Source organism: Stegostoma tigrinum, chromosome 33 (assembly GCF_030684315.1).
Source record: "Stegostoma tigrinum isolate sSteTig4 chromosome 33, sSteTig4.hap1, whole genome shotgun sequence".
Taxonomy (NCBI): domain Eukaryota; kingdom Metazoa; phylum Chordata; class Chondrichthyes; order Orectolobiformes; family Stegostomatidae; genus Stegostoma; species Stegostoma tigrinum.
Window position 1 is genome coordinate 18,517,389 of NC_081386.1, and position 20,691 is coordinate 18,538,079.

Consider the following 20,691-nt stretch of genomic DNA (forward strand, 5'->3'; position numbering starts at 1 on the left):
CATTCTTTGTGGTATACAAATGTGCATTCAAACCATTGTTCAACCTAATTTAGTCTCAAAAGATTGTTAAATTACAAGGTTCTTAAAACATTTTGGTAGTTTTTACAGCATTTCTAAAGGTAAGAATAGAAGAATCCAATTCCCACTAGGCAAGATCTGCTGATAAAGACTAGGAATTTAATCCTTGCAAACCATTATAAACAATCTGTTGCCAACCTATGCGTTTGTAAAATTGCCAATAAAAATAACACTTGTTCAGGAGGTTTAAATACTCTAATGCTCCTTTCGAAAGATGTGAGTTATGTAGCATATTTATACATTCAATATGCACTGCTGAATGTGTAATCTAATCCTGCAAATAATGAAATATCTGTTTGTGCATACTTGTAGATGGCTTACATTTGCTTCTAATTTCAGACGTATGCACTATATCATTAACATTTTCAATGGTAGTCATGTTTCACAGATCTAGCTCTACTGCAGTTGGCAAATGAACTGACCAAAACTAATGTAAATTGGTTGTGTGGGTGCAGATCTCACAATTAAAACTGTCAAAACCAGAAAAAGAGTCAGATACAGTCAAGTTTGCTCAAATTAAATCTTGGGAAATAAAGGAATACAGGTAGAAACCTTTCCTAGGACACTGAGGTAAAATGGTCAAAATTGGATCAACTATCCATTTTCCATAGCATTTGATATTTTATTCCAATGCAGTAATTGAAACTAAACATCATTAACTACATGTAAGGTGTTGTCTATCCAATGCCACCAGCTTTATCTACCGACCTGGTGAATTTCTCCCCCTTTAAATCTTTAAATCAATATCTTCAACTTTAATCTCTAAAATTTTGTTTTTCAGGAGATTCAGTGTCTCATGCATTTGCCAATTCTCCCATTTGTGACTATCAAGGTCTTTCCCTTCGTCACAGCAACAGCCCACATCAAAGTACTGTTCTCGTCTGTCACTCCTTAACACTCTTCCTCATTATAGCTACATTCCTGTCGTTTGACTCTGATTCACCCTAGCTACGTGATTAAAACAGAAAGTGTTGGAGAAACTCAGCAGGTCAACAGTATCTTCAGACAGAAAAAATAGAGTGAATGTTTCAAGTCCAGTGATCTTTCTGCTGTTCTGATGAAAGTTGACCAGACTCAAAACATTAGCTTTGTTTTTCTCTCTATAGATTCTGCCATACCTACTGGGTTCTCCAGAAAACTTTCTGTTTTCGTTTCAGATTTCCAGCATCTGCAGTCCTTTATTTTTATTTTATGGCTACATAACCACCTTTCTTTGCCTAAGTACTCTCCAAATCATTAATAGTTGTTTAGTACAAATAGCATCTCCTTGTCCCTTCAATGCTGTGAACATATGCCTCCTGCAAAAATCCATCCTCATCCTGGTCCTCCTCTCCAAGCAAAAATACAAAAGCAAATTCTCATCTAGTCACAGTTACAATTCCTCTGACCTTTCTGCTTTTGGTAGGACTACTGCTACCCTGTAGTGGTGTTTTTTTCATTAAGGAACCAATACCTAATAATTTAGCAGATATATGATTAAACTCCTTAACAATACCTTCACAGTTACAAGGTGGCTTCAGTGATCATTGTTCATCTCCCCAATTTAACACTGCTAATTGACAGTGACTTGTTGTCAGTGAGAGTATGATACAAACAACACACACTACTTTGTGTCTAAATTAATAGATGCTGTTTTTTTTTTCTTCTTCTAACAGAAATGCATTGCCTTACATTTGTTTTTATTGAACATCCATTTGCCACAGAATAAAACACCTGCTTATATTTATTCAGATCCTTGGCTCCCATCAATCTGAATTTCACTAATCATCTTACTAAATAACTCAGCAGCATCAGTAAATTAGTGTTTTAATTTTCCAACAAGTATGTGTTCTTCGTATTATTTATAATTACTATATAATCTGTAACATGCTGTGTCATTTTGTCAAACAGCTTAAAAATTGTTGCTTCCTAGTACAGTATTTGAGTATTGCTGAAATATTTTAGTGTTTGTACACACGTACAGCCTGTTTCAATTCAGCAAAAAAATGACACCACTGACTGGTTCACTTCTCAGAGCAATGGTCTAGCCAATAACAGTCTACCTCCCTGGTTTAAAATATAAGCAAAACCTGGCTGTTAACTGACAATCAGCATCATCAGTTTATTTTCTATCACAATTCCTCAACCAATTAGAGTCCACATGCCAACAAATCAGCACTCTCCTCTCATACTGCATAAGTGTTGGTTTTTCCCTTGAATTTATATTCTTATTAAAGATCCTGATGAATGCAAGATGAAAAGCTTCAACAAAGCACCTATTTCCAGCAATACTCAAGCACAAAAAAAATCAAGTCACCATGTCTAGAGACATCATTCATTATTTTATCCTGACAATAAACTGCAGTTGAATTAATATGAGTTGATTTTACTTTCTTCCTTTAAGAGCTCCAGGCAAATCTAGAAAAAAAGCCATTGGTTTTTGATTGTTGAGCTATTAGTTGATTGGTAAAAGCTTCACCACATGCAACTATAAACATAACTGATCAAAGTAGTTAATGAAACTACAGATGTCAAATCACAAATATATCGCTAAATCCAGCAGTATGATTTCCTTTTGTTTTAATCTGCTTTTTTTTAAATCACCCATCAATACCATTGCAAATACACTCAACCTTGTATGCAGTTAACCACAAAATGAACATATTGTCAATAAAAACTTGCACTTACAGAAGGAAAACTGAAATAGTAAAGCATTCCAAGGCCTTTTCCAGCAGTGTACTGGAATAAAATTTGACACGGAAACACACAAGACTGGGTGGCCATGAGATTGATCAACAAGATAGGATTGAAGGAATGCCTTCAAGGAGGAGACAGTAAGAAAGGCAGAGAAGATTAGGGAGAGAATTTCAAAGATTACGATCTCGGCAGTTGAAAGCACAACTGCCAGTGGTATAACTATGAAAATCAGGGTTGCACAAGAAACCAGAATTGAAAGAGTGCGGAGATCTCAGAAGGTTGTAAATTAATAAATGAACTTGAGTGCTTTGGTCCTCTATTGTAAATAGACTCCAGGATGATAATCACAAACATCACAAGCCCAATTTCCATGTTGAAAGAAAACCACAGAACACAAGGATTTAAAAGAAAAACTTCAGAACCACGTTGAGCTTTCAAGGTAGTAATTATTTCAAACATGTGTTTAGTTGGGAATCTTGACACAGATACTGCCTGACCTACTGAGTATTGCAGTATGTTGTATCTTCATTCAACAAAATAAAGGGAATTATTTTAAAAATTTCACTAAAGTTTCTTGCTGTAGCTTCCTGGCTATTAAAAATCAGTGGTTTAATCTTCTTGGTACTAACACTAGATGCCTGTCTACGTAGATTTGATTAAATTTGGATGGATTTGAGACCACAATTGTAGTGAGTGATCACCTGAGAGACACTGAAGGAGAGAGCCTGGCAGCAAGGTGTGGAATGGTGCCACTCAGTGATGTTACCTGCCCACCTTTCATAATGCCAAGTCCCTTGAGCAGGTATGCAACCCTTCGAACAAAGCTCTCACTCCCCATTCTGCACCACTCCCTGCATCTTATAGTTGACTGCCCACTAACCACCAATAACTGGCCATTAACCACCCACATATGGGCCTTAATTGCCAATGGGCATGAAAGCAAATTAAGTGCTCTCAACATCAAAAGTGCCACGGGGTGGGCACAAGATTCCATTTATTGTTTAAAAATCAGGCAGCCAAAACATAAGTGGGAATCCTGAGGAATACAGAACTGTTTCCGTTTCCAAAACTTCATGCACAAAATAGGACAATACAACTCAAAAACTTCAGTCTCAAATGTATTAATTGCCTGTAAAAATTGTCAGCATCACAGTTACTGACCTCAGAAACAGCATGAGAAACAAGTTTCACTTCTATCTAATTACACTCACAAAGAAAATGTCAATGATTAGTAACGGAGACTGCCAAAGTCAGGAACTCTTGATTCAATACTAAGCTTTAGAAACTTCTCATACCACCTGAAACTGCTGCCAAAAATACTGTTCATGAACTTTTACAAATATGACTGATGGGTCTCTCTCAATTAAAATGTTTGCCGCTTAGAACTATGCTGTTTCAGTGAAAGGGATGCATGTTAACAGATAAATTAGACCAAATCACCATAGTTCACATTTCCTTGCGCTCTCTATGACCTTCTGCTATATGCACTGACAGCATAGTGAGTCAAAGTTTTATTGTTTCCTTCTCCAATTGAAAAATATCTCAAGAATTCCACAATAAATACAATGCTACAGCCCTATCAATGGTTATTGGTATGACCAAGGAATCCCCAATTGGAACAGATGCCAGGTTGTATGCAATCCATCCAAATCTTAGTCCCAGATGTTAAAATGCTCCAGCAGGATTAAAAACATGCATATGAACATCTGTTGTCTGGAACTGCTTCAGAATTCATTAGGAAATGGCTGTAAGTAACTCTACATTGACTATAGTCTGTTACTAGGGGGTAGATAGCATTTTAAAAACAAAAGAATAATACATAAGAAATAGAAAATAAAGGAGACCATTTTGCCTTTCAATGTGACCAAAGCGAGTTATCAATCTCAACTCCATCATCCTCCACTGTTCCCATGGATTAAATTCCATTAATTCCATTAGTATCCAAAAATATTCTGGTGTTGATCTTGAATATGATGGGAAACTGTTACATCCACAACCTTCTCACTCCAAACAATCATGACTCTGCGAGAGAAGGAATTTCTTTTCACCTCAATTCTAAATGGCCAGCAATCATTCTAAGATTGTGATTCCTAGTTCCAGACTGCTAAAGAAACATCTCAGCACCCACACTATCAAGTACGTTATGAATTTTATGCTTTTCTGAGATCTTATTCTCATTCTCTTACATCCTACAGGGAATAAAAGCCTTACCTTAGGGCCATCTCCGCATTTCAGAAATCATTTCCATTCACCTTCACTATCTTCCTTTTAAGGTATGTTTATTGTTCCTTAGCTTTGGAGACCAAAACTGTTCAGAGTACCCCAAGTTTGTTCTCACTGAGATCATACATTATATTTGGTCTTTTATAATAAACCTGCTTTCCTAAGTATTTGCAAGAAATCTTAATTTTATGCGATTCATGTGCAAGACACACAAGTAGGCCTTTCTGAATATCAATATTTCCCATTTTCTCCCCATTTTAAAAATATTCTGCTAGCTGTTTATCCTTTCAAAATTGATAAACCTCACAGTACCTTGGATTATATTCCATCTGCCATATATACCCATCCAGTTTTGCAATCTAGATACATTATAATTGATATCAACTCTCCTATAATGTACATTACATACACACCTTGTACTAAGTTACATAACTTCCCTGAAAATTGCCACCCAGGTGGATAGAGTTGTTAAGAAGGCGAATGGTGTGTTAGCTTTCATTAATAGAGGGATTGAGTTCAAGAGCTGTGAAGTTATGCTCCAGCTGTACAAAAGCCTGGTTTGGCCACATCTGGAGTATTGTGTCCAGTTCTGGTCGCCTCATTACAGGAAAGATGTGGCAGCTTTAGAAAAGGTGCAGAGGCGATTTATCAGGATGTTGCCTAGAACAGAGGGAAGGTCTTACGAGGAAAGGTTGAGAGAGCTAGGGCTTTTCTCTTCAGAACAACGAAGGATGAGAGGTGACTTGATAGAGGTGTGCAAAATGATCAGAGGTACAGATAGAGTAGACAACCAGAGACTTTTTCCTAGGGTGGAGGTAGCTATTATGAGGGGGCATAGTTCTAAAGTGAGTGGAAGTAGATATAGGGGAGATGTCAGAGGTGGGTTATTTAACCAGAGAGTGGTGGGGCATGGAATGTATGGCAGGAGAGGATAGTGGAGTTGGCCTCATTAGGGGCATTTAAGTGGCTATTATTTAGGCATATGGATGATAGCATAAGGTAGGGATGGAGGGCAGATAGACCTTAGGATTAGGGTAAAAGTTCGGCACAACATCATGGGCCAAATGGCCTGTACTGTACTGTACTGTTCTATGTTCTAAGTCTTTGTTACAGATTGTACGCAGCTGAAGTTCAAGCAGTGATCAATATGGTGCTCAATTGTTACAGTTTGCCAACCCAAAATATGTTTATTCCTTCTGTTTTCTGATCATTAATCAATCCTTAGCTCATGCTAATATATTCCCTCAATCCCGTGAACCCTAATCTAATGTAATAACTTTGTAACATGCTTATGTACAAGATTTTACGTCCATCTGAAAACAAAATAGGATTCAAATAAACTTAATTCATGTAGGCCAGTAACGAACAGGCCATTATTTTGTTGTAAATGGAAGCTGCATTTATGACTGAGACAATGAAGTGAGTAGTTCTGTTTCTGTCAGCCACTAACAGTCTCCATTAATAGCTATTAGTCAACCCCCAGCCAGATTGTTATCCACTGCTTTGTCTGTCCAACTGTTCTTCTCTCTTTTTGAACTCTATCCCTACCTATTATTTACTCCTTACCCACTACCCCCCACCTTATCTTCAGCATAAAATCCAAAAATTTCCCAGCCACCATCAGTGCAGAGGAAGAGTCACTGGTCCCAAACGTTAACTTTGATTTCTCTTCACAGATGCTGCCAGACTCACTGATTTTTCCAGTAATTTCTGATTTTGGATCTGTTTCTACAACAGAAATAATGGCTGTAGGTATGGCCTCCTGCCAATTCCTGCAAGACCGGGCCTACCAAAAATATCGGGAAAACCTGCAAAAATATTCACGCTATGAATAAAGTAAACATTCTGATTGGTCCAGGAGATAACGAAAGGATGGGTTTGTTGAGAGGAGTACGACTTGAGGGACTGAAATGTAACTTTTATATTTTTGCATTTAAATTCATCTTATTTCAACAACATCTCTTTACAAGTTAATGTGTTTTACAGGACTTAACCCTTTCTAATTTGAGTTTCTTATCTCTGATGAAAGTGCTGTGGCTAAGCCTTGGAATCTGAAGGTAGAACAACTCTCCTATAATGTACATTACATACACACCTTGTACTGATTGCAGTGAGGTCAGCCAGGTGGACCTCATAAAATATGAATTCCCTGATTGGAGCTGTTAATCTGGTCTAATCAGGGAGTGTCAGATATCCTGATATTCCGAGAGCTGGCTCCGAGGGAGCTGGATCAGGATCAAGGGCTTCTCACATGTAAATAAAGAGATACCAGCCACTGTCAAGTTATTTCAGTGGCAATGACAGAAAAGCATGCTCCTGAAGAAGTTATGTCGCAACAGCCATCTTTGATTGGGGGCAAGCATTTCTGGCATCGTGCCATTATTTGGGATGCTTGACTTATTCAATCCTACCATCATAGGCTGGGCTCAGTACGTGGAAAGAATGCGTTATTTTTTCTGGGTAAATGTTACTGGGGCAGACAAAAAGCAAATTTTTAATTTCATCCAGTGGGATATGGGTTTTCTATGTCTGAACAGGTTAATCCTAAGTACTTTTCAGCTATGGTGATGTCTTTTGAATAAAATAGTCTGAATGAGATTTGTTTTGGAGGCTAATGGCAATTTGTTTATATTGGGAGAATTATGAGCAAAGCACAGTGCAATCCATTAAGCTTTCAGATAGAAGGCTCAGTTTTATTTTGTAGTTAAGGTTGGTTCATAATTCAGAAAAATGATTTTTAGTTTCAGAGATGGGCAGTTCTGCAGAAATTGCGGCTGCAGCTGGAAGTGAACAGCAGTTTTTCCTAAGAAAGGGAGAGATTAGTTCAGAATTGCTAAAGGTAGGTTACCTTCATGTAATTTCAGTAAAAGTTCCACATCATGTGTTTGATTAAGACGGTGAAATTATGTGAGGCTGAGAAAATTTAAGCTCAGTTATAAGACAAATCAAAGAAGAGGCTATCAGATTGTTACAACAGGAATTAAAGCTACAGCTAAATTAAATCCTTAATACGATACAGAAGGGCAGTCTCTCTGGTATTTCAGTACTGTAATTGGAAGCTGTTGGAGTGATGCAATTGCATTTTTACTATGTACTTTGAAATATTTAAATATCTGTCATATGTAAATAGTTTAGTTTATTCTATTTTATCTAAATTCCTTCAGCATAATGAACTTCTGTTTTACTATAAAAACCATTGCCTGCTTATGAACACAACTACTAATGATGAGAAGTTTGTTTAAGATTAGCCTTATCTTGTGTATTAATGTAACTTAATTGGCAACTGGAGTATCTTCTAAAGAAAAGGGCAGTTTTTTAAGCGCAATAACTTCCAACTTAGCCTAAAATTGATATCAAAGTTAGCTAGCAGTTTTGAGGCATCCAGTGTCAAACATTTAGATTAGTTACATTTAAAGTTAAAATGGACAACCTTGTGTCTAGAATAAAAACAGAAAATAGTGAACATATTTATAGGTTAGATACCGTCTGTGTCGACAGAAACAAGGTTAACATTTCAGGTCTATCATTTTTCATCTGAACTGGGAAAGGTTATAAATTAGCTTTTGAGCAGGTGGGATAAGGACAAAAGGAAGGTCTGTGACTAAGTGAAAGACAAAAGAGATTGAATGACAGAAAAATTAATCTTCTAGGGCCAAGTGAAATGGAGGTGGTACAAGAAACAAAAGAAAGAAACTAAAGAAGAGTCCACAATAGGTGTGCTGCTGACAGAAAGAAAAATATAAATGATATAAGAAGAGGAACCAATATGGGGACAGACTTTACAATCTGAAACTGTTGAACTAAATGTTCAGTTCAGAAGGCTGTAAAATGACTAACTTAAAGACAAGGTGGTGGTCCTGAAATTCACAATAGATTTTACTGGAATAGTGTTGTAGGCTGAGGACGGAAGTGTTGGTGTCAGAGCAAGGTGGAGCATTAAAATGACAATGGGAGCTCTGGATCAGGCTTGTAGGTAGAATGGAGGTATTTCACAAAGTGCTAATTCAATCTGATATTAATTTATCCAGTGTAGAGGTGACTACATTAGCTCTGTCCATCTTGGATTCCAAGGTATCTTCTGCGCTTGAGGAGAATTCACCGGTTCCAGAACAGTCAGAAAGGCTATCAGGGAGACAGGCACATTTTGCTCCTGCACTATTTGCAAGTTTGTACCTTTCATGTGGTTCATGTGCTTGTACAAGACATTTGCATCTACCCAAACTTTATATGTTGCTGAACCTGGACTCGCATCAACCATGCCTCTTATCTATTCCCATGGTTCCTACACCAAACTTCATCCCCTGAAGCAACCGTCTTGCTAGCTCAACAAAGTCTTACATCCACTGGTGTTCCTGGTGCCATTTCACCTCTCCCCCTAGGTCTGAGAAGATCAGATTTAACCTGATGGAGTCTTCTCCCCATTGGCAATTCTGCAGGAGCTATCCCTATGGTTGCATAAGGGTGGTCTACAATCAAATAGGAACCAAGATAGTTTGGTATCTAGTGCAGTTGTAGGCTGTTTCTTTAAGTTTGCCTTCTCAGTTTGGACTGCTGTTTCTGCCAGACCATTGGATGATGGAATTGTATGGAGCTATCCTTCTATGTTAAATGCCACTTAGCTTTAGGAAATACTCAAATTCCCTACTAATAAACGATGGTATGTTATCTGTGGCCAACACTTCCAGGAGTCCATGTACCGCAAAAGATGCATGCAGTTTTTTTTAATCATCATCCTTGTGTTTGACAAATGAACTTTACGCATATCCATTCGGAGGAGAGGTCAACTCAGAACGTTAACTCTGATTTTTTTCTTCACAGATACTGCCAGACCTGCCAAGCTTTTCCAGAAACTTTGTTTTTGCTCCTGATATACAGCATCCAGTTTTTTTGGTTTCTACGCACATCCAGCCATTCTGAGTGGCTATCCACAATGACTAAAAATATTGAGCCCATGAAAAGTCCTGCATAGTCAATGTGTAACCAAGTCCAGGGTTTACCCAGCTATTCCCACGAATGGGGGAGCGCTGCTGCTAGTAATTTTTGTCCTTGTTGGCACTCTGGGCACTGCCCCACCAATGCAGCTATGTCAGCATCCAGTCCTGGATACCAGACATAACTTCTCACTAATATCTTCATTTTGGAGACGCCTGTATGACCCTGGTAGCGTTCAGCCAGTATCTGTCAGTGACCTTTGCTTGGGACAACCACACTTGCTCTCCATATTAATATGCCATCCCCCACTATGATCTGGTCTCTCGGAGTCCAAAAAGATTTCAGTTCTGGTTGTGATGGCCCCTTGATTTCCCTCTTCACCACCAGCTGTTTCAGTTTTACCAGGACCCGGATCTTTCTGCATCCAAAGTCTGATATTGTCAGCTGTGACTAGAAGTATGTCAGAAAATTTAAAACCATTAAGGACTCTTCCAGTGGTGGTACCACCGTTGGTAAATCTGCCAGTGGGGGCACTCGCTGCTTGGTCCCTCGGATGGATTTTGAACTTGTAATTATACGCACTTAGTATTACAGCCCACCATTTAATTCAGCCTGAGGCAATGGGTGGCACTGCCTTGTCCTCTTCTAGTAAGCTTAGTAGGGTCATTATGGTTACAAATTTATGTCAATAAAAGTCTGGTGGAGCTTCCTGACTCTAAATATTACCACAAAACCTTCCTTCCCTGTCTGGGCATACTTATGCTCTGCCTTAGCCAAAATCCAGAATGCATATGCTATTTTGTACTCCTCTCCATTGGGCAATCTATGAGCTAATACTACCCTGATGCCTACTGGGGCGGCATCACATGTTAATAGCAGGTCTCACTTGGGATCATTGTGTGCCAGCACCTTACAGAATGACAGCTATTTCTTCACTCCCCTGAAAGGAACAGCCTGGCTGTGCAATTATTTCCACAGCTGATCTTTTTGTTAAGAGTTGATGCAAAGCTGCCAGCATTTAGGCCAGGTTATATACCAACCTTCTGTAATAATTCACCAGTCCAAGGAAAAACCTAAGCTCCTGGTACAAATGTGGGAGTTGGAGCACCTTTGATCACCCTCACATTATTTTTCAAATGGTAATGACCTGGTCTTCTTGACTCTTGTTGAGCCCAAGTAGGTCACTTGGGGTGCCTGGAATGTATATTTTTCCCTTCTAAGGCATACAGCCACCAGTAAGAAATGTCTACGGATTATATCCAAGTTCTCTAAATGCTGCTTATTGGTCTTCCCTGTTGTTAGCATGTGATCTACATAAATGGCAACCTGGGGTGGACCTTGTAGTATATTCTCCATTGTCTGCTGAAAAAGTGCACGGACAGACCCCAAGTGACAGTGTCGTATATTGGTGCAAACCTTGATAACAAAGTGTGGGGCTGGATGAGCACAGCAGGCCAAGCAGTATCATAGCAGCACAAAAGCTGACGTTTCGGGCCTAGACCCTTCATCAGAAAAGGGGGATGGGGAGAGGGTTCTGAAATAAAGAGGGAGAGAGGGGGAGGCAGATCAAAGATGGATAGAGGAGAAGATAGGTGGAGAGGAGAGTGGGAGAGAGATCCCCTGAGGTCTGTTATCTGGGATTCTCCAGCATCTGCAGTTCCCACTATCTTTGGTACAAACCTTCATGGGTATTAATTGTAGCATACATATGGGAATCCTCATCTAACCATGAGGTGTGGCTCATGTCCAATTTAGTGAAGACAGGGCCCCTGTCAGCTTTGCATATAAATCCTCTGCAAGGGATCAGGTGTTTATCTAGCTGTGAAAACCAGTTTACCATTTATTTAAAATCCTCACAAAGGCAAGCCGACCCATTGGCTTTACAACTTGTATGGCCGGTGCTGCCCATTCCACAAACTGGGCTGGTTTGATGATTCCTTCGCTTTCCAGCCTTCTGATGTCTGCTTCGAATATTGCCCATGAGTCAAAAGTCACTGGGTGGGCCATGTAGAATCTTGGAATTGCAAATGCGATCTTGGCTCCTTTCATAGCCCCTAGATCTTCTTGAAAAACTTCTGGATATTTAATTAAGACTTCAGTCAGACAGCCATTTCCTAAATGAAAGATGTTGAACCAAACTAGGTGAATCTTTCTCAACCAATTGTGCCCCATCAAGCCTGGGCCCCGAGCCTTTTACTACATTCAGTGGTAACTGAACAAGCTGCTTCTCACAAGAGACCAAATCCAAAGTCGTACACTTAACCTGTAAAGGTTCTCCAATATAGGTTCTCTGTCTACCTGAGGTCTTATGCAAACTTAAGGGTGAGAGTCCAGAGCAAATTTTGTGATTACTGAAACAGCACCACAGTACTGATCTCTACCAGAAGCAGGTGACCATGTTACCAGACGTTTATTTTGATTCACTTTGATTTGGAGGTTGCTAAGCAACGTAAGTGTTCCAAATCAGATGTAGGTAGACTTTCCAGGGTATGCACTCTTCTGGATACAAGCCCATGAATTCTCTTACTCAGTTTAGGTCTAGTGGAACTCCTTTGCTGTCTTCAGTCTGCTTGCTTGCAACAACTACAATGGCTTGCCGGCCTGGATCCTGAAGAAAATTTCAACTGTTTAGACGAGGCTTGTTTTTTTTGGGGTCTTGCTATGGGCTGACCTAGTGTCCCACTGTTCAGGATATATCCTGTGTGAAGCTATGCAATTGCTTGCACTCAAGTCATGTTTCTGAAGCTCAGACTGGTGAGGGTGTCCAATTCCATCGAAATACCCTGCAATTCATCTGCTCCAATTGCTGCATTTTCTAATGATAAAACCAGTTGTATTATCCGTTTGAAGTCCAGTTGGGCTGTAGATAGTAGGCACTTTGGCATGGTTACATCATTAATCACACATTCCGTCTCTCAGCATCTCATTATGGATTAAACCAATGTCACACTAATGAGAGGCTCCTAATAACTGAAAAGGCTGCGGGTCCACAAGCTGTCATGAGAATTACTCATTGCTTTTCATATGCCCCAATGTCATTTGCCTGGAAAAAATAACACATTCTTTCAATACACTGAATCCAGTCTTCAATAGCAGGACTGAATGAGTCAACTTCCCAAATAACAGCATGATGCCAGAAATGCATACCCTAACTCCAAGATGAGCAAATTTCCTCAGGAGTGAGCTCTTTTCTCGTCACCAATGAAATAACTCAATGCAGGCCAGTATCTCATCACCAAGTTACCTTTTATTTACATCTGGAGAGTCCATGACATTGTTCTTGCTTCCTCAGAGGCAGCTTTTAGTGTTAATAGGATGTCTGACACTCCTGTTCTTATCTATCAGCTAGGACTCCCTAATTAGAACAGAATAACAGCCCCCATCACAGAATATATATTCTATGAGATCCAGCTGGCTGATCTTGTTACAGTCACTATAGTTTCACGCCCAGTCACTTTTCTTCAGAAGTTCTTTGTTTTATCCATATGACATCACCAGACTTGGTGTTGCTTAATGCAGTTTTTAGCATAACCCTTTCAGAACCATTACCTTATACAACAGGTATAAATTAATTCAAGCTAGTAGCTTTAACTTATTTCTTGGTATTGTTTGTACAACTTCAGGACAATATCCTCTTGGAAACAAGACTCTTTCGTCAGGGATTGTTGTGGCATTCAGATCACACCATGTTTGTTTGGTGGGGGTGGGGGGTGGATTTCAACCTAGCTTGTATAGAAGGAACTGATGGTAATCCATCAGGTATGGAAATATACAAGATCAGAAACAGTGGTGGATGTATTATGACCTCAGCTGATGTTATTACTATTATTGCAAAGCTTATCCCAAACAGGAGTTTAGCTTGATTGATCATTTGTTTTGGTTTTGACAAACTGTCCTCTCACTGCAATATAAGCATGCAATACTGCACATTTTTTGTTTTAACAATAAAATGGAAGTTTATTACAAAAACTTAAAATAGAATAATACAAACTGTTATACAAATTTAAAGATTTTTAACCACACAATAAAACACCTCTTTATAAACTCAAAAGAAACAAGACAGCATTTATATAGTACCCAAAAATAACACATGTAATGCTCACACCAACATCCCTACACCTAACAACTTGATAGGTTTAAGTCACTTATGACTTCAACTGGACATGCAGATACCTCCAGGAAGCTGTAAATTGCCTGCTTAAATGTACTCATTTTAAGCAACTTCTTCAGGGTGTTACTCCAATACTTTTGGTCTTGGCCTAGCTCTTCACTTTAAGATAACCTAGTTCACTATATATCTTTCCTTTCTCAGGAACATGCTTCTGCACAGCCATCAGATTCTAAGGACTCCACAGGACTCTTCCAGTCAAAGTTAGAACAGAAACTAAAAATCTCTCTCTTTCAGCTATGGTGTTTCCCTTTGGCTTAAAAAAGGACAAGATCCAGAACTCACTAACAAACACTGCAGCCCCATTATTTAACATGTTGGGTTTGAAACCAATCTAAATAAACAAAAGTCTATTAGTAGTACACAAAACACAATCACTCTAAAGTCAAGTCTCAAAAACTGATTTTAAAAGCGATCACCATGGCTACAGAAATGGTTACAGTTATTCATTTCAGTCACACAAAGGGCCCACAGGTTACTAACACAAAAACCAGAAATCAAAACTGACAACAAATAATATTGAAAATTATATATATGGAAATTCCACATTTTACACCACAATATGCAAATTCGCTTTTAACACATAATGGTGGAGAAACGTTAGGGCATTCTCATATTTCCGACCTAACTCTGACCATTGACTGTATCGCTGTGTCACAATGCCAAATGAATGAACAACTAAGCAGCAGTGATCAAGAAGTTAGATTTTACCTTTGCATGGCTAAAGAGATTATTACTGTAATGAGGTGAATGTTTTTTGTGGAATCAGATTCAGCAGTTCTTCAAAAGTGGTTGGTGGTGACTGGGTCTAGATGTCTTTTACCCACATTTCTTGCAGATTCCATTTTTGCCAGCAGAGGAGCATTGTGATTCACTACCAACATCACAAGGACAACTAGGGATGGGCAAGAAATGCTGATCAGCCACTGGCACCCACACTTCACAAATGCACAAAAGAAAACGAATCAGACAGTAGATAAAGGACGGCATCTCCTGCGGCGCTAACTCCAAATAAAGCACTGGTAGATATCTGGTTCTCCCTCTCCAAGGACACCCAGGTTCGATCATAACATGGACGGGGCACTAGGTCTGATTTACATTTTCTAATCAACCTGTTCAGGCATGTTAGTACACACCTCTGGAGCAAGTGGGATTTGAACCCAGGCCTTCTGGTTTGGGTCTGCTTTTTTTTATTTTACCTAGAAGTGCTATTGCAGAGAGCGGAGTGGCTTTCCCCACACAAAAATCCTTGTGACCGCTTTTGTTTTATCCCTTTTAATTCCCACTAGCAATCATTCATGTAGCCAATTAAAAGTGTGCATGCAAAGCCAAATCAGCAGATTCATAAAGGATTCAGAGATCTTGAGTTCCAGATGGGCAGGCCATTGCCTGTAACCAAAAGGTCTCATACTCATCAAGTTCCACAGGGAGACTGATTCATGATTCTCCCTGAGCTTCAAAAGGGTTATCAAAAAACTAATAGTTTTCTAAGCAAATATGGGCCCACTGAAGGATGCTACCTGAACTAAATCAAATTAGACAAAATTAGATGTTTAGGAACTGTTCCTCAGATAGTACTCATCACAATTTGGAATCTGGCCATCATAAAACCAAGGACTTGATTTAAACATTGGTATCCCATAGCAAACTTCCACATCAATGCACTGAAATATTGTCACACAAGTTTATTAAGTGCAGGTTTGATACAATTGCTTTTACCACCTGTGAAACAGTTTCCAAGATTATTTCTGGTAAGCAGTCCAAACATAGCGAATTGTCCAATTAACTCTACATCTATGAAGTATTTTGTAAATACGCGTACGGACGCCAGCTTGATTGGCAGTATCTGTCTGCTACTTTTAAAACATAAAACATTTTCATGGCTGTCTTTGATGAATAAGGGAAATTGGCATCTCCAATATTTTTTGTTGCCTGTTCAATTTCTAGGGCATAACACCTGGAGAATTTCATCTGCTTTACGAATTATTCCTTTCTTGCGGATAACAGAAGAACATATATTTGGCTGCGATACAAACAGCATTATGAATCACCATAGATTATATTTTATTTAACTCTCACATCAATGCTAAATAAGGATGTTGCTTTCTTCAAGTTAGAGCTTTTACAGGCAAAGCCTTATCATGCAAGTCATGCTGCATGAGGCGCGAACAGGCTGTGAGCAATTACAGTGCAAATCAGCTGTTAAAACCTCACTCAATTTTCTCACAACCAATTATATCTGAGCCTGAAGGCTCAGATTCAAGACTCACCTGCTCCAGAGGAGTGTAATAACATCAATGAACAGGTTGATTAGAAAATACCTATTGTGATTTAAATTGATAGTGCATAGAAAACATAACTTTTTTATGTCAGCAGTGTCCAATTCAGAAAGCTACTGTTGCCCATTACCCTGACTTTACTAAATAACATGAACCTTTCCAGCATAATTATCTACACATTTAGTGAACAACATTATTTGTGACATTTAGATTTGGTATGAACAAATATATGGTGGCACTTTTTTTTACGAAAACAAAATACAACGTGCCAATGGAAAGACATACTTTTATAATTGGCCAACTGATTCCTTCGAATATCTATTTTAGGTTTTTAATTCCTACTTTGACAGAGTATATAGGAAATGTATACGTACTACAGTTTTTGTATAATTCATAACTTTGTTCATTGAGTTGATGGGAATACATCAAGTATCTATTCTAATGAAGTATCTTAATAAAGTTCTTTGGTTTATATCTACTGAATCTGTCAGTTCTTGTGCAGATATATTGAGGACTCCTGAGAATAATTTTAAAGGTTACAATGCCACTTGTTGCACTGTGTTTAGTGGAGCTTTAAATATTTATTACATCTTATTCTGATAAATGTCTCATTCATTTTGAGGAAAGAAAAACTAAATAGTTGTTTCTGCTCACTTATTCTCCAATGTATGGTGTACTGAATTAAGAAATGCAATCATTTTATAAAAAATATATGTACACATACAGAAGTAACTTCTCCCTTTCTCCCAGATATGTTAATTTTGGATTTTCTCTGCCCCAGCTGGCTAATATTTTACTTTGTTAGGTTAAACATGATTTTTTTAAAAAAAAATCAATAGAAATCTGCAATTGTTAAATTTGCACACTGCATTTCCTTTAAATAGATGCCCATGATAAAGATTTTCAGTGTAATGTAATAGAGCTGTTGGCAAGTTGCCCAGCAGATTGAATCATCAGTGAAATTAGACCTTGTACTAAATGATGCATCTCACATCTGGATCAAAATAAAGCACCAGTGAATAAGCCAAACACAGGAGCATGAACTTTCAAGTTACCTGAAATAAATACTGTCTGAATTAAAGTTTTGCCACAGCACCAAGTCACGCTAAGGTTTTCTTTGCACGAAATCTTAAAATTCAGTGTTACAGCAGCTGGTTGCAGAACCTGCAATATACTATCATTGTTAAATAAAGTGAAATACTTGAGATTTGAAAATGTTAAATACAAGTTTTTACAGTTTACAGCTTTTTAGGAAAAATATTATTAATGAGTTACAAAGCTACTCCTGAAGAGGCATATGGTACTAATATTGTGGCAAACCATTTTAAGAGTACTGGGGGAATACCATATTTATGGTATAATGAAATTGGAGATTGGAAATAGCAATACAAACACTGACATTTTTTGTAATCAGATGGTCATGGGTTCAGATCCATAATTACATACTAAGAGATATATTTTACTGGTACTCCCCAAGCTGATAAATGAAAAACCTAAATTTTGCATTTGTTCATTAGGTAGTACAACTAAACAGTTCCCAGACTTTTAATCCCTCAAATTGATTCAAGTTTTTACCAGCGATTTTGTGCTTCTCACAGGTCATTACATGACTTCAGGGAGGATGGAGTGTGTAGCTATTGTGATCAAAATTGTACAGGACTGGCTGAATGTATCACAGCATCTTCAACCTGTCCATCACAGTTTGTTTCATGATAGAATCATTTCTTTTTTCATTGTAGGATATAGATCATGCCGTTTAGACTAAGTTCCTGCGGTCCTGTGCAAGACAACCGGCAGAAAATGTCTATCACCGTTCCTGATTCAGTGCAATCTCTTCCAATCCACCACAGTGGGCATCTGCTCTTCCTTAAACGTATTGCATCAAGTCTTCTTTGTCCATTTAGCACCTTACAGTCTATTTCCACCCTGGTGAGGCATACATCTGGAGGTGGGATAGTTGTCTTATAAGATGACAAAACGTAAGAGTAGAAATAGGCCCTTTGGCCTATTAAGCCTACTCAGCCATTTAATGACATCATGGCTGACCTGAGAATCCTCAAAGTTCCTACCCTTTCCTCAAAACCTTTCTTTACTGATTAAAAATCCCTTAACTATGAATATCCTTTAATGACCAGTTTTGACAGTTCTCTTCTTTAAAGGATTCCACAAATTCTGTACTGTCTGAGAGAAGAAATTCCTCATCTCTATCTTAACTGCAACTCCTTGTTCTGAGGTTATGCTCTCTCGTCGTTACAAAACCTCTCCACATTTCTCCTGTCAAGCCTCCTAAGAATCTTGTGTATTTTAATAAGGTTGCCTTCTCATTTTTCCAAACTCTAATGAGTACAGGCCCAAACTACCCAAACTCTCCTCCTAAGAAAATCACTCCATACCCAGGATCATCCTCATCAATCTTCTTTGGACCGCCTCTAATTACAGTATCTCTCTCCTTAGGGGACCAACACTATTCACAGTATTCCATGTGCAGTCTGACTAGGATCTAGTATAGTTTTAGCAAGTATTCGTTATATTTATGCTCCATGCCCTTTGAAATACAGGCCAACATTCCATGTGCCTTCCCTACTCCCTACTAAACATAGGTGCTAGCCTTTTCGGAATTATGCATGAGAAACTCCAAATCTCTTTGTGCTGCAGCTTTTTGCAGTTTCCCCGCCCCCCCCCCCCCCCCGCCCCCCAATTTGATTAATATTAAGCTCCTCTATTCTTCCTGCCAAAGGGCACACCCTCACATCTTCCCATATAATATTCCATTTGCCAAGTTTTTGCTCACTCACTTAACCTATCCATACCTCTCTGTAGACTCTTTGTGTCATCCTCACCACTCACCTCCCCAGCTATCTTTTGTGTCAAAATGTTGAAGGTTGTTAGACAAGAGTTCAATGATTTTTGACTCAGCAATGTTTAAAGAACTGTGAAATATATCCACGTGGCAATGATCTATGACTGAAGAAGGAAGTTGGCAGTGACAGTGTTCCCATGTAGCTTCTGACCTTGTCTTTTCAGGTGCCAGTGGTCACAGAGTTGGAATGATGCCATCAAAGAATCTTTTATAGGTTGCTGCAGTGAATTAAGTGGCCCTTGCATGACTCTGTCAGGTAGGGTTGCACCTTCATCATGACATTACTTGTTTAGTTAAATATCTGTTGTCATAAATCCTTCACTGTATTGCTAATAGGTTGAGCTTCTCACAGATCCGCATTGGAAATGTTTTTATTTGCTCATGACATGTAGGCATCCCTGGCATTTATCACCCATTCCTACTTGCCCAGAGGGCAGTTAAGAATCATCCACAATCCTGAGAGTCTGGAATCACAAAGGTGGCTCACCTCCTGACTCCTCAGAACAAGGCACAAATCAGGGATATTATGGAATATACTCTATTCCAGAAACAATTGTTTGTAATAGGATTGGAAAAATGTAGATTAGGTAAGTAGAGTTAGCAGGGATTTGTTCGGGGAAGGCTTTAGATATCGCGCACATGGACTCCTAATAGGTGTTTGATACAATGCCACACAACAGACTTGTGAGGGACGTAATAGGTCATGGAATACAAGGAAAAGTAGCAGCTTGGATAGAAAATTGGTTGAGTGAAAGGAAAAAGACAGCACTAGTTAATGGGTCATACCTTGGTGAGCAGGAGGCAATTTCAAAATTTCAAAGGTATTGAACTTTAAAGAACTATAACTCTGAAGAGGACAATATACATAGAATCCCTATGGAAGCAGGCTATTTGGCCTATCAAGTTGACATTAACTTTCCAAACACCATCCCACACAGAACCACCTTCTCTCCGTAATCCTGCATTTAGCATGGCCAATCCACCTAGCCTGCACATTTTTGGACTATGGGAGGAAATCAGAGCACTCAGAGGAAAGCCACACAGACATAGGCAAAATGTCTGTGTGGAGACTGCACAGTCACCTGAGGCTGGAATTGAACCCAGGTCCCTGTCACTGTGATGCAGCAGTGCTAACTGCTGGGCCACTGTTTCACCCCATTTTCAACAAGGCATTTTGTGGAGTCAGTAGATAAGTGTTAGATGAATATCAGCATAGAGAAGTGCAAGATAATACACTTTGGTTTAAAGAACATGGAGGAGACCACAAAATAAAGGATACAATTTCTGAAGGGTGTAAAGGAAAAGAAAGACTTGCGTGTATATGTGTATCAGTCATTAAAGGCAACAGGACAGTTAAAGGGAGCAGTTAATGAAGCAATCCAGTACTCTACACTTCATTATTAGGAGCATACAAGAACAGATACTATGCTGAACATATATAGGACACTGATTAGATCTCAATTGGAGTATTGTGT

The 20,691-nt window shown here is 38.8% G+C and overlaps 1 protein-coding gene across 2 annotated transcripts in view; it reads right to left on the reverse strand.

The window, feature by feature from the left end:
* Window positions 1-20,691, reverse strand: part of LOC125467296 (protein FAM227B-like) — a 263,519-nt gene that overhangs the window by 137,144 nt on the left and 105,684 nt on the right. The window lies entirely within an intron of this gene.